Raw genomic sequence first — 14826 nt, 5'->3', positions numbered from 1 at the left:
GGACAAAAATTTCACATAATTCCGCGCCACTGCATCACGGACGATCGATCACATCCCTATAAAAATATGCGGTGATTGGGTGCTTACCTAATGATTTATTTTCGCTGTAGCTCAGTTCATTTGCAGTAAAACAGGACATAATTACATTGGATAGTCAGTCACGTAACTTGTTTTTGGAGAACGAAAATACTCAAAGGTTTCAGTTTCTGGTCGAAAAGGCAAATTACTCATGGCATTTGAATAATTGATGGCAGGGAATTCTTCTAACCAAACCTTGTAAAACTGGTCGACTTAATTACTGCGAATCAGATTAAGTTAATAGTTTCAAATGAAATTGAATGTTCATTAGCGACCATAATTATACAAAGGCAATTCTCAAAAGAGCGAGAGACAAAATGGTCGTATTTTTTTCTGCGTTAGGGAACTAGATGTTCTTTTGTCGTCGGCGGCTTTAGTTAGCGTCGACTAATCCTTTTAAAATAACATTTAAATCAGTCATTAAGTTATTCTAACAGGGTTTAACTCGATTCACTTAATAGACACACAAAAAATTAGCATCCCAGTTAAACGGTAAAGTAGGTTAGTTGGTCAATAAATCAATGTGGATAAAAGTCGTAAAGTAAACTTGCCTTAACCAAAGTGGACACAAATTCTAATCTACGCCCGACTGTTGATCAAGACCACTGGAATGCATTACCGTTATGTGTAGTGACCTCTTGCTCCTAATCCTCTCAGCTCGGCGTGCGTCTGTAATAAAGGACAGTTAGACAGAAGTAAAAAGAAACAATGAGAGAGTGAAATATACTGGCTGTATAATATAATGCGTGTATGTGTATTTTTTCTTATGTTTTCAAGAAATTATACACACATATATACTACACACACACACACACACACAGGTACAACTCTCAGCAGGTGTACTGAAGTCAATTTGTAGTTCATGTTTCTGTCGACGTTTCTGTACATTTGATGGTGAGGGAGACGGGGCGGGGTGGGGCAAGGCGGGGCGGGGTGGCGAGGAGTAACCCGAAGCTATCACACATTTTTCTCTGCCTGACCTTCAGCTCGGCCGATTTTTTTTACCTTTTAGATGAACCAGCATTGCAAAATCTGATTGAAATCGGTCATCTGGTGTGAAGCGTTGAAGGAAACTCTCTTAACGCCATCTGTTGGTGTATTTGTTAGGCTAGGGAGGGGGGGGGGGTGAAATATGAAAATAAATCTATCAAAGCTGGTGAAAGGTGATGGGAGGGGTGATGGTGGTGACAGTGATGGTTGTTGTTGTGGTGATGGTGTTGATAGTGGTGATGGTCGTTGTGGTGGTGGTGGTGATAGAGGTGATGTTGGTGATACTGGTGATGGTTGTGATGATAGTGGAAGTAATGGTAGTAATGATAGTGACGATGGTGATAGTGGTGATAGTGGTGATAGTGGTGATAGTGGTAATGGAGGTGTAAGTGTGGGAAGTTAATACATACATTGGCTACTTAATACCTTAAATCCCTAATACCTTATACATCCCTAATACCTCATACATCCATGACCAATGTATAATACTTTACACCTTATGCTCCATGCCTTATAATTAATCCTTACCCCTTATACCTCATAATCTCATACTACTAATTACACACCTCATATCTCACCCCCTCATACCACTAACTTTACACACACACACACACACACACACACACACACACACACACACACACACACACACACACACACACACACACACACACACACACACATCAGGTCTGCTATGAGAGTTAAAAAATATATTAACAAAGACAACACGACTGACTATCTTAATAGTGTGTCCGTCCCCCCGACTATCCTCCCTTGCCCCTCCTAACCCTCCTAGCCCCTCCTAACCCTCCTAGCCCCTCCTAACCCTCCTAGCCCTCCTTCCTCCTCCCCCACCTTAGCCTATTCAATATGTTATATTAAGTAACAAATAGATATGAACAGAGAGTCCTTTGAGCTTTAGTACGTTAGACGACTGAGTATGTCTTTTTTCCTGATAAATTGGGAGATTAAAAGTCCGTCATAAATGGTTAAAGACGAGGGATATCCCATTGAAGATTACCTTCGATATTGGTGAATATTTTAGATTGTTGATATAAAAGGTGAGGTTGAAGCTCCTTAGCTGAATAAGATGTCAGGAGGTATTGGCATCGGAGCTCAGTATTCCGGCAGCTGTGTGATGACAAGTGTATTCAAGTGGTCGTTAGTGCAGAAGTGAAGCTATGACGGACAAGAAAGATCAATTTTGAACTTAACAAACACGCCTTGCGGAGAGTTCCCTCCACTATGACAAGGACAAAGTTGGCAAGAAACAGGTCAGCAAATTTACTGATCTATATGAAATCTATATTGCAACTCCATTTCCTTACCTATATTATAGAGCAGCGACGTTAAAGGCAAAGTTAGAGAGCAATGAAATATCCAATAAAATCTTTTGTCTTACAGCAAACCTTAAAATAAAAGGTGAGTTTTAGCCTTATATCGTCTACAGTTCTAAATTAAAACAGCCAGCGCTTTAAGCTTTGCCCGTGAACCTGATGCCAATTAATTATTGAGGACGTCACTTATCTAAAAATAATAATTAATGGTCGTATATGAAAATTCCAAAGCTTTACCTTGACCTGCAGGCAAACAGTATCTAGAATCTAAATGATGTGATTTCAACTTAATCTCAGTTTCCTATTTTTACTGATATGTGTTAGGAGTGTTCGTAGATAAAGCGAATATAAGATACCTCCCAGGGCTGCAATGTGTTGAAGATGAAAACTACTTCTACCTCTATTGGTTAGTGTGATCTTAAAACACATTCATCGGTACAGAACTAGACTATTGTCCCTAAGATCTGGTCACTCGGGCATAATTGATTTTCGATAGAGCTTGAAATAACCATAACTAAAGCTGTCCATCAAACTCCAGCTTCATAATTACCTCAGATCGTTCGCCACCTTCAGCTCCGAGCGTCTCTTGTTTTATTTTGGATTGGACTGTTTATATTAACTCTACGGTGATCCTTTAGTACAAAAATCCTGGATAACTTTTCATTGATCCTCTACGACAAGAAAAACTAACTATTGAATGGTAATCCAATCCAAGAATTCCGACTTATTCTTCACGTTGGGGAGACTCGATATAGACACATAACTAACATGCCAAGAGGAGGAACAGAGAGCTGGCATTATGGAAAAGGCCACCTATAGTAACAGACCCGGTCATTAAAGTTGTATTGAAGTCACGGAGTCCGAGTTACACTGTTCTGCCACGAGAATTGATCGACGTTGTCACTCACACCGAAGAATTAGACTCTGAGGCGGATGATAATTAGAAAACCAATGACATTTAATATAGTTATGGGGGAAAATATCAATAGAGTGAGATAGTATTATGATGGTGGTGTGTAAATGAATTGTCCTAAGAGTGGTGATGATGACAGCAGCTCTTGTGTAGGCTGGGGGACAAGATAATGGCTAATACCCTGGAAACGAGATAGATTAGCATTGGTTAGTTAAATATAGATAATAATTAGCAATAGATCTTCATACTTAAATTAATTAACGTTAATTAGTATACTATAGTATTTGTTTATGAATATTTAAGGGATATAATTAATATTTGATAAAGGATTAATGGAAAATCGTATTATTTTAATTCAAAGTCAGTTTATGTCATTATCTTCATCATTATAGTTATAGTAAAAAGTCAAAACTAGTTAGTAATATAAATGCTCTAAATCTTCTAACTCCAAGAACTTCATATAAACAAAATTCTGTAAAAAAAAATTGATATGACATTTTCTTCACAACCCTTCCCCCACAACCCTTCCCCCACAACCCTTCCCCCACAACCCTTTCCCCACAACCCTTCCCCCACAACCCCCGCATGTAAGCTTGGCCATTTCCTATTGATTACGTTTATTGTCAACTTTTATGGTGAATTAAATGTAACAATATATAAATACCTAAGTAATGAATTCATAAACAGAAGAGTTAACACGGTACGGACTCCTGGTCTTACACCACCACCCCCTACCATGACCATCATCCAAATTTTAATAACATTTGTAAAGACCATGAATCAGGTCAATGTATTTTGGTTTAATAACTAACAATATAATAATCACCATATTCTAATTACCTCATACCGTCTTCGATGTCATTATTATTAGATGAATCGAAATAAAAGAGAAACTCGTAAAAATTTTCCTTTGTAAATTTTCAACCATCACCAGACTTGTAAAACCAGAAAGCAAATTAGTCAATAAGTTAATTTACCAACAGACAAAATGTTAACCAACTCATGTTATAGTTTTGTCCTTTTGCCGACGTAGCTGAAGCAAACTTTTAACTCGGTATTATTCTAAACAAAAAATGTAAATAACAATTAGTTTAGCAGTAGACAACATGATAACACGATACCAGCAAACATTTTATTTTGGCGAGGTATATATATCCATGATGTCGTTCCCACTACAAATTCCTAAATAAATACCTAAAAAATAAAAGATGATTTGTAAACCCGCTCTTCTCTCCATCTCTCACTCTCTCCATCATCACGTATAGGTTTCCTGGACTTGACAATTACCGCAATAATACTCCACTGGACGCGACAAACAACGCTTGATTGAACCATGACAAAAAGACGAGTGTGTTGCACGCGGCGGGGGTGACCAAATGACGTGACAAGGTGGTTCAGGTGTTAGGGAGTAATGACTGGAGGGGTGGTCGGTCATCACGTATTTATATAACTGGTGACGCAGCAGCTACCACCTACAGACCGAAGCTATTGTGATAGACCGAAGCTAGAGTCAGAGTTACAGAATTACAGACCAAAGTTAAGAGTTAGAATAGTGACCGAGCAAATACCGTCACACTTATAGACGAAAGTCATTGACTGAATGCTGACCAAGTATTTATGTCATAAATAATAGTATCTAAGTATTAATGTTGATATAATAGTAATAATAATAATAACAATAATAATAATAATAATAATAACAATAACAATACTAATACTAATAATAATAATAATAATAATAATAATAACAAAAATAACAATAATAATAATTACAACATCAATAATAATAATACAAATAACAATAATAATAATTACAACAACAATAATAATAACAATAATAATAAAATGCTCAACCAACAATTCAAAACAACAATAATAATATCCATTACAATGTACATCTAAAAATAATATAACATATATCTAATTTATTATATCAGGTACCAACATGGGGGGTGAAACAGGTTTATTAAAAAAAAATATTTAATTAACCTGCGAATGCTATTTTAATTAACGCTGTCGATTAGAATAATGTGAGTTAGTAGCGTATAGGTAAATCTTTGCTTGGCGCGTATATCGGCCTTACCTGCCTGCCTACCTGGGTGGGTGGGTGCACGTGTAGGTCATTCAATACGCTTCATCAAATATTCAGGTAAAGGTTGTTAATGAAATGTAAACTGAATGGTAAACGAAACTCCTGACTCCTCACAACCCCTCCGTTCTCACTGTTACGATTTTAGATTATTTTTGTTTTTACGGCTTTTGTTATGTTTTATATTTACAATCGTTATTTACAGGATTTTGTGTTGTAGTCTTATCTGTTTTACTTATTTTCATTGCTTGATTTGTTTATTTACAATATTTCCGACTATTGTTTCATGCTGTTCATTTACACTCTTCGTTTACACTATTTATTCTTCTTGATTTCATCTTTAATATGTACTGCTGACTTATATCTTTCATTTACATTGTTTGTTTACACTGTTCACTTACATAGTTTATTTACACTTTTCACATAGACTCCTTGTGTACCACCCACTTATAGTACATACTTACACTACTCACTCGTCCTACTCAAAGCAGCCCCCTCCCTTATATTATTCACTTATACCACTTACTTACACCTCCTACACCATCCACTTATACTGCCCACAACCACCCACTTACACCGACCACACCTACCACTGTGTGTGTGTGTGTGTACGGAAGAGTGAATGGTGTTGTAAACGTAGTAATTACAGTAACTCTCACTATAAGGTCTAACTACACACACACACACACACACACACACACTGCATTGTTCTTCCTAAGGTGCAGATCTACAGGTTAATCTAGATACTGATAGTGAACGATGTTGACTGTAATCACACAAATGAAACTAAACTAACAAGAGAAACATCATCAAAACTAAACTTAACTTTAACTAGATTAACTAAATTTCAATCAAAGGAAATAAAGAAAAATAGAGTACAGTTTATTTGGGAAAAGATTATTATCAAGTTAATTTTATCAACTAACTGGTGCCAAGTGAATGTTCTCGGTGAAGATAAGGTGTTGGTGTAATTTTGATAGTATTTGTGTGTGTAGTTTTTGTGCGTGGATCTTAAGTTCTGAGCAATATTTATCATGGTAACCTTTTGTGAATCCTGTGAGTGGGTCGAAGTCTAGATAAAATTTTCTTTTTCTTTTGAGTCTAATTGAAGTTTAAAATCCCTTTAAGATTTTTATTTTTACTGCAAAATATCAAATCAAAGACGAATTTCATCCTTGAATTTATTCCGCTGTAAATACTGTTAAAAAAAAGTCAGTATCGTCGTATCAGAGTTGATAGTTCAGTTAACAGCTTTTATTTTTATTTTTTTTACATTAACCTTTTGATTTCATGTTTACGACTAACTTTCAGATTTACTCTCTTGGAGGGACGACTTTACTGCCTCGGTCGTAAAGTAAGTTCAGTTGTTATTTGCATCACTGATCAGAAGCGAATACCTGTCCTAAAATATTTGAGCTCTTCAATATACGGTGCCACTCTACAATGCCATGTTAGAGTGCCACGTTATAGTGACATACTACATTGCCATACCCTAATGCACGCACCACATTACCACGCTATAATGCCATGTTACAGTGCTACACCACAGTATGTGAAAACCCCCTAGGAATTAATCTTTTGAGGCGGGAAATTTATCAGTAAATCTATCTGTCGCTGAACAGTTTCAACAACAACAACAACACCAGGTAACCAGCTCCCACGGCTAATGTTGTTGACTATAGTCTTTTTTGTTTTGTTTTTCCTTCACTTTGTTTTTCACCCTTACTGGTATTTTTTTGTTTGCGTACCATGATTTTTTTTTTTCAGTTTTCTTTTTCTTTTTTTCCTGGACAACAACTAGGGTGGCAGGAGAATTTTGGAACGTCGACGCTTCCCCGCTGTATATATTTACACTTATGAATGTCATTGAAAGAGCTGGGTTTTTTAATCGAGGTGAACCAACGTTTGTGAGGCACCGTTGTCATGTGTTCGTTCAACAACATTGTGTGAATCGCCTTCTCCCATGTTAAATTCTTCGCGGGAGAAAAATGACGAAAGGGAATCCAAATCAACATGTTAGACACCACAAACTTTCACCATCACCAAAATTGAGACCAAAGTTAATTGAGAGACCACGATAAAAAGACAAAATCTGAACTAAAATAAACATCACGTAAATAACTATAGAATTACTGAAAATAAATCTGAGGAATAAGTCAGAACTGATCCCTGTTAATAAAAGGAAGAAAAAATACGGTAATGACTTCCAAGATAATACAAGAAACTAGAATGTATTTCTACTAACTACAGCGGGAAAATACTGTTGTAACTACACTAAAAAAAAATAAAAAAAAATTGGGAATACGATATTGCATTAATACGATAAAGGATTACAGCTTATTTAAAGATTACGTCAAGACTGGATTTTTTCCCCGCTGCTGCGTAAAAAAAAAAGCAAAACAACGTACAAACAAATGAATAAATGAATATATTGAAAAGATCACATCAGGGAAAAGACTTCTCCCTGGCGTGAGGAAGACGCCGGTGTATCCAATGAAAATATCAGAATACAGAATCTCGTTCGTTCTAAATACGAAAAGATGGACGTAGATTTAACGAGCCCATCAGGAACTAGAACCCCACCCCCCATCCCTCTCCCACCTCCTCGCCCTCCCTCCCTCTTCCCTCCCCTCCTCCTCCTCTCACGCCCCTCCTCTCACCTCCCGCCTCCTTTCCCTCTTCCCCTCCTCTCACCCCCCATACCCCCGCGCCGTCACACAACAAGAAAGCAGTAAATTTAACGAGAAAGTCCGAACGAGAGAAACTCGTACCACCTAATTACGGAAAAATCTGACAGTAAATCCGAGCATCACGCCAGGAACCCCGGCGACGGACGTGTGTTGTATTAGTTTTGGCAGGCTGGACACGTCGCACACACACACACACACACTACGCTGTAAATACCAACGACGCAGGCTGTCCTCTTCCACCCGGGAACTCCTCCCTCCCTCCCTCCAGGTAGCCAGACTCGCTCCGGGAAGTAAAAAAAAAAAAAAAAAAAAAGCAGACAAAATGCAATATTGTGGCGTGGGAATATTTGCGTGGCGAGGCGTGAGTGGTGTTCAACTTTAGCGTAGTCCCCCAGGGGTGTAGCAGGGCCGTAAGCCGAGAAGCCCCATGGGGTTGTGGGCGTCGGCCAAAGCTTACACTGTTCTACCGTAATGACTGATCTGACCCTGTGTGCGTATGTGCGTGCATGTGTGTGCGTGCTTGCGTGCATGACAAAGAACAGAGAAGAAGAGACGAGCTGAGAGAGTGAGTGAGGGAGGGAAAAGAGAAAATGAATGAGAAAGAGAGTATGCGAGTGATTGAGCGAGCGAGTGAGAGAGTGAGTAAGGGGGAGGCCACGATACACAAAGAGAAAGATTAGTTAGGTTCACTGTATTCCAGTTAAAGCCAACATTTTGACACATTTCCTGTTTCTCATACAATTTCCTCACAACCTATTACAATAATATAAAAAAACACCAAAGTTATCACTAGACTATACATAACTTTTACTTGTGAGAGGATAACTTGTCACTGACTGAACGACATCTACACGACATCTACTCATTACGCTGTGCTGGAGTTAGGAGTTATATTTTTACATTAGAATATTAGAAACAGATGATTTTTTTTTCCAAATAAATTATACTGTATTAGTTTTTAGAGAATATATAAATAGTTTCATCCACGTTAGCAGTGCGTGTATGAGTACTGGCTAGTGATGAATGGATAGGCAGTCACCGTAAAACCTGATTTTAAATGTGTGGTTTTTTTACGTTAGTCTCTCTCTTACAAACCCATGAATAGAAATCTCCACTCTGGATTTTTAAATGACTCGTGAAAAGGGACAATAACTGGTGACGTAATAAAACAATAGCAACAAAAAAACAAAACAAATTATGACATATTTTACGAATTACGGAAAAGGGCTAAATTAGGACAGGTGTAAACTAGGACAGGTGTAACGTTAGTATTTTATCATCTTTAGCGATCATGGTCATGTGAAATAAACGTCAGTAAACAGATGTAAATATTAAGCTTAAAACACATCATCACTATCAACAGGTGTGTCCAGCAACAGGTGTGAGAGGTGCGTATAATCAGGGGCACACACGTTATCACTGCAGGTTTTCCACAAAGTCCGAAGAGTGAAATTTTATCACGTGAAGATTATGCACCCCGGCTTATATCCCTGATGATTAAACACCTTACTTAACCTAATTAAACCTAACCTCAAGTAGAGATAAGGTGTTAATCATCATTTAAAATAAACTAGGTTGCCTAATCTTCACATAATCCGTAAAAAAATATATTATCCCACAACTTATGACGATCAAGAAAGGAGGAGAGACACTGTGAGGTGATGTGATAGATCCTTATAAATTATTCTCTTATTATACGTCAGCTGTGAGTGAGTGATAGCAAAGATGGTCCCTGGAGGTGTAGGGGCGTGTGAGTGGGAGAGTCTGATAGGTATAATGCTGACATGAATCCAATGGTGATATAAACTACCTTTTTAAGACATATGTGGGATTGTGTGTGACTGTTAGGTTATGGTATGGTTGGTGGAATTAGTTCACCAAAGGGTTGTTCCTTCGTAAGCGCACCCTATAGTGTACTCATTTAATGCTCAATGCACAAGGGCTGGTGTACAAGAAGGGAACCTCAGTTTTCCTTCTTTGATCGGGAAACGAACCCGTGGCAATTCGTTTTTAAGGAGAAGCTTTACACCAACCGAGATCGCGGACATTTTTGAGGAGTTTGGCTGTAGTTCATGATTGTGATCAGAGACTTAAGGTCATCCAGCCTCCTGTAGCAGTTCTTAGACATTTTGACCCAGATCCTTAATACTGTGACCCGGCTCCTTCACTGTGAACTAACCAGGGACTACTTGTTACATCCTTCGGCCTTAAGTCTACTACGTATACCAGCCTCACAATACGTAAATAAATAAATACACCAAATCATAAAAATGGAAGGAGAGGACAGTTAGTATACACAACATCTACATCTCATTTCTTATTGTAGTCAAATGTGCAATGTTTGTTTACTATTGTATTATAGTGAAGATGTACGGTAAATTGAGTTCAAGGTTCTCTCTTATAGGTTAACTCTCCCCAGCACACACCTACGTAACATAACGAGTCAGACCAACAGTGTCAGGTGGCTGTGCAGTATAAATAGTATATCACACCTCAAAGATGTTATTGTTCTCTTATATTTGTGACCCTTCTAATTTACTGTGTGTGTGTGTGTTTTTAAGCGTTCCTCTATCTGGAATAAAATATGTATCGTGTCACTGTATTTTGGGACAACAAAGCTCCTTGAAGTCCACTCGTTTATTATTAATTAACACAAGAGTTGAAATTTTCAGGCGGCACCGTAAAGACGAGATGGACCTCAGTATTGAATTATTTACATACGTGTGTGTGTGTGTGTGTGTGCTTTCTTGCTTGCTCGTTCGTCCGTTCGTTTGTTCGTTCGTTTGTTCGATCGTTCTCAATAACTCTAGTTTATGACGAAAAATAAAATAAAATATTAAACTTAGTCGATATCAGTGAAATTAGTCCCAAGAAAATAATTATATTCTTGCCCCGAATAATTTGATCTGATCTAAAGAAAGAGAAAGATAAGTGTGTCAAATTCAAAGGTCACTCGGGAGGTGAATCTGGTGTTGACCATTGGGACAAATTTCACCAATATTATCGTCCTTGAACTTTGACCTTGATCTTGACTTTTGACATATTTGCTTCCTTCACCAAACTCAAATATTCTCACCACCACCACCTCACCACCACCACCACCACCTCACCACCGTCACCACCACCTCCTCCCACCACCACCTCACCACCACCACCTCACCACCACCACCTCCTCACCACCACCACCTCCTCACCACCACCACCACCTCACCACCACCTCACCACCTCACCACCACCACCTCCTCACCACCACCACCACCTCACCACCACCTCTCACCACCACCACCACCTCACCACCACCACCTCTACCACCACCTCCTCACCACCACTCACTCACCACCACCTCCTCCACCACCACCTTCACCACCACCACCTCCTCACCACCACCACCTCACCACCACCACCTCACCACCGTCTTTGGTCTGAACTCAACAAACTCACTTTACCCAATCATAATATTTTTGTCTTTTTTGCTCACATACTCAACAACACAATTCATACGGGAAAAAAAACCCACCTCAGAGTCGATTTCAATTAAACTTGGCATGTGTAATTGGTTAGAGGTGTTGAAGCTGATGTCTCAAGGTGAATTTCTACTTTAAAAAGGTATATATATGTAGCTTGTGTATTTGGACAAGGTTGGTATTTTCAGCAGCTCGTGAAAGGACTACACCTTGATAATACACCTATCTCTTTACCTTTTAAACTGAGATACAAATATAATGTTAAAAAAAAAATATACCAGAATTAGACAGAGATTCTTAACTTAATCTAGATACGTTTTGCTTAGCACCAGTTAGAGATAAAAATTAACATAAGGAATTATTGGGAAAAGATTCGCTATGTTAAGCTAGGTAAATGTATCTCGTTAAGGCAGAGTTTCAGTGTAATTTTGATAATATTAGTGAACTTTATGTTTGTACGAGAAATAATCAAAACAAGAACCTCAATAAATCCGGGTTTTTGTCAATTGTTTATGTACTTTTATATAACTTTCTATTCTTGGTGTGGACTAAAATTGATGTTCTGTAATCAAATGAGTAATTGATACTAGAAATTATACTATTATTATTTGTCATTCCTACAGATACTATGACCACTACTAGTATCAATGTTATACTATCACCACTTGTTACTACTACTACTACTACTACTACTACAAAAATAATACAAATAGTAATAATAATAGTAATAATAATAGTGATATGGTACTACTACACTTCACTACCCTTCATTACCACTCTACTACTACTACTACTACTTATTACTACTACTGCTACTTTTTTATAAACGTCTGTGAATACCAAATGAATGGAAATAGACGATAACATGAAACATAATGACGTGTTTTTGTTCCCATTTTTTTTTTGTTCCAATAAATTACTGGACAACTCACGCTTTCAAAAAACATCACCATTGTATATTAAACTAAACTACGCGTTTTTGTTCTTTAAATTAGTTAAAACATTCTTCACGTGTGTTGCTTAATTATTCACCGTCTAGTTCGTTATTCTTAAAATGTCTATACCTTTTTTTTTTGTTTTATGTTATTGATTTAATATCCCACAGGTAGAATAGAGCTATTTATAAGGTCTTCTTCCAAGTGGTTTAATTACGTTGCGCGTCTATTAAATATACACACCACGGCTTAAAAGTCATCCCTCACCCCTCCCTCACCCCCCTCCCTCACCCCCCCTCCCTCACCCCCCTCCCTCACCCCCTCACCCCCCTCCCTCACCCCTGTTATGGTTGAAGCTAACGAAGGTAATCTGTCCTTTTTTGTGTGTGTCTACGAGAGAGGCGAGAGATTATAAAGTAGTGACGTATAGAGTGTTTATTATGGTGCCATGGTAAAGGTAATGGTGCTAATGATTACAGACTGTGTGCAGGTTTAAAGGTGGTAGTGGTGTGGGGTTATGGTGATAGGCATGATTATTACAGTGGGGGGTTGATACACACACACACACACACACACACCCCATACACACACACACACACACACACCCCATACACACATATACTACTATACTCATAATACATGTACACACTGAGATATACATAAAAATACACACACACGACGATACATACTTATACATACATTATGAGAAACATACATAGCGTTCTCTCATACATACACGATCAGACATGTAAAAACAACCTTCATTTAAACACACACACTCACGCACACACACACACACACACACACGCACACACACACACACACACACACGCACACACACACACACACACACACACACACACACACACACACACACACACACACACACACACTCTCTCTCTCTCTCTCTCTCTAACAAACAAAGGGGCAATAAAAAAAACACAGTTAATCACACTAAATATCTTATTCGCAAAACACCGTCGTCAACGCCTGGTAGTGAGTGGTGGTCACGGCACACGACTACACACTACCACATACACACTCTCTCTCTCTCTAGCTCTCATTCTCTCTCACTCTTGTTCTTACTCTCTCTTGTACTCCTTCTCTCTCTTTCGCTCTTACTCTCTTTCTCGCTCCCTCTTGCTCTAACTTTCTCTATCTTTTACTTTATCTCGCTATTGCTCTCTCTCTCTCTCTCTCTCTCTCTCTCTCTCTCTCTCGATAAAGCCACGTTGGCATCTTAGACACACCTGGACGATACACTATTAAAACAGATGTACATTTTAGCTCCTTGACCAGATGTTTCATGAAGAAGAATAAATAGCTAAAGGGATGATAACGTAACTCTGTAAATAACTCTGTAATTACTCTTGACGATATTACACAGGGAGACCTTGCAGTTAGTAATCACGATGACCTGATATCCTGCCATTAGGAACTGTTTTCTAATATTGTAATTATACCGAGTTTAATTGTGTCGATACGCCGTGTAGTATTTGAGGTAACGTTTAATTTAGTACTGGGAGAGCCAGGTTATAAGGAGAGGAGGCTGTTGTGATTATTAAACTGTTTTAATTGTGTTAAAGGTGCGCCGTGGCTGAGAGGTTATATAACTCGCCTGCTGACTTAGTGTTTCCCAGTTCGAGTCACTCCAGGTTGATGTGGAATGGGGGTAACCTTACTTTACAGTTGGTGAAGTGAAATGTAGTAAAGTACAGTGCCTCTGTATTGTCTTGTTGTGTACTGGAGGATTATGTTTTAGTGTTAGTATGAAAATCCATAGGAGGATGAATGTATATGACACGTTCTCCTCACTGACTGAATGACGAGAGCAGAGGAATGACTCATTGAACACTGCATTTTTAGGAGTAGAAATTTTGCAAATATCTTTAAGAATTATTTTTTTCTCGGAACATCACCTTAAGCTAGAAACAAAAGCTGGCGTAGGTGTATTGCACTTTTATAGAGGTAACACACTGTACAAATAGTTATTGATGGTGATTATAATGCATGTTACTAAAGAACCTAGACTTAGAATTCCACCTTTAGTTAGAGAATAAGAGAAGTGAAGGTAATGGGAAAACTGCCTCCGTCACATGTATGAAATTACCAAAACACCAGACTGTTGTTTTTAATGAAGGCAGGATGTTTAGGTATGAAACAGTAATGCTTTTGGATGACCAGGATGTATAACGTCAATAATCACGACATTATATCATGCCTTAAGGGATATTCTTCTTCATTGTTACTGTGTATATCCTGTCGTCTGCGTATGTCGATGTCATTACAGTCACCACCATAAAATCCAGTTTATTATTATTATTATTATT

The sequence above is a fragment of the Homarus americanus genome, unplaced genomic scaffold, assembly GCF_018991925.1.
Source record: "Homarus americanus isolate GMGI-L3 unplaced genomic scaffold, GMGI_Hamer_2.0 scaffold17856, whole genome shotgun sequence".
Taxonomy (NCBI): domain Eukaryota; kingdom Metazoa; phylum Arthropoda; class Malacostraca; order Decapoda; family Nephropidae; genus Homarus; species Homarus americanus.
Note: the sequence above shows the minus strand (reverse complement) of the source record.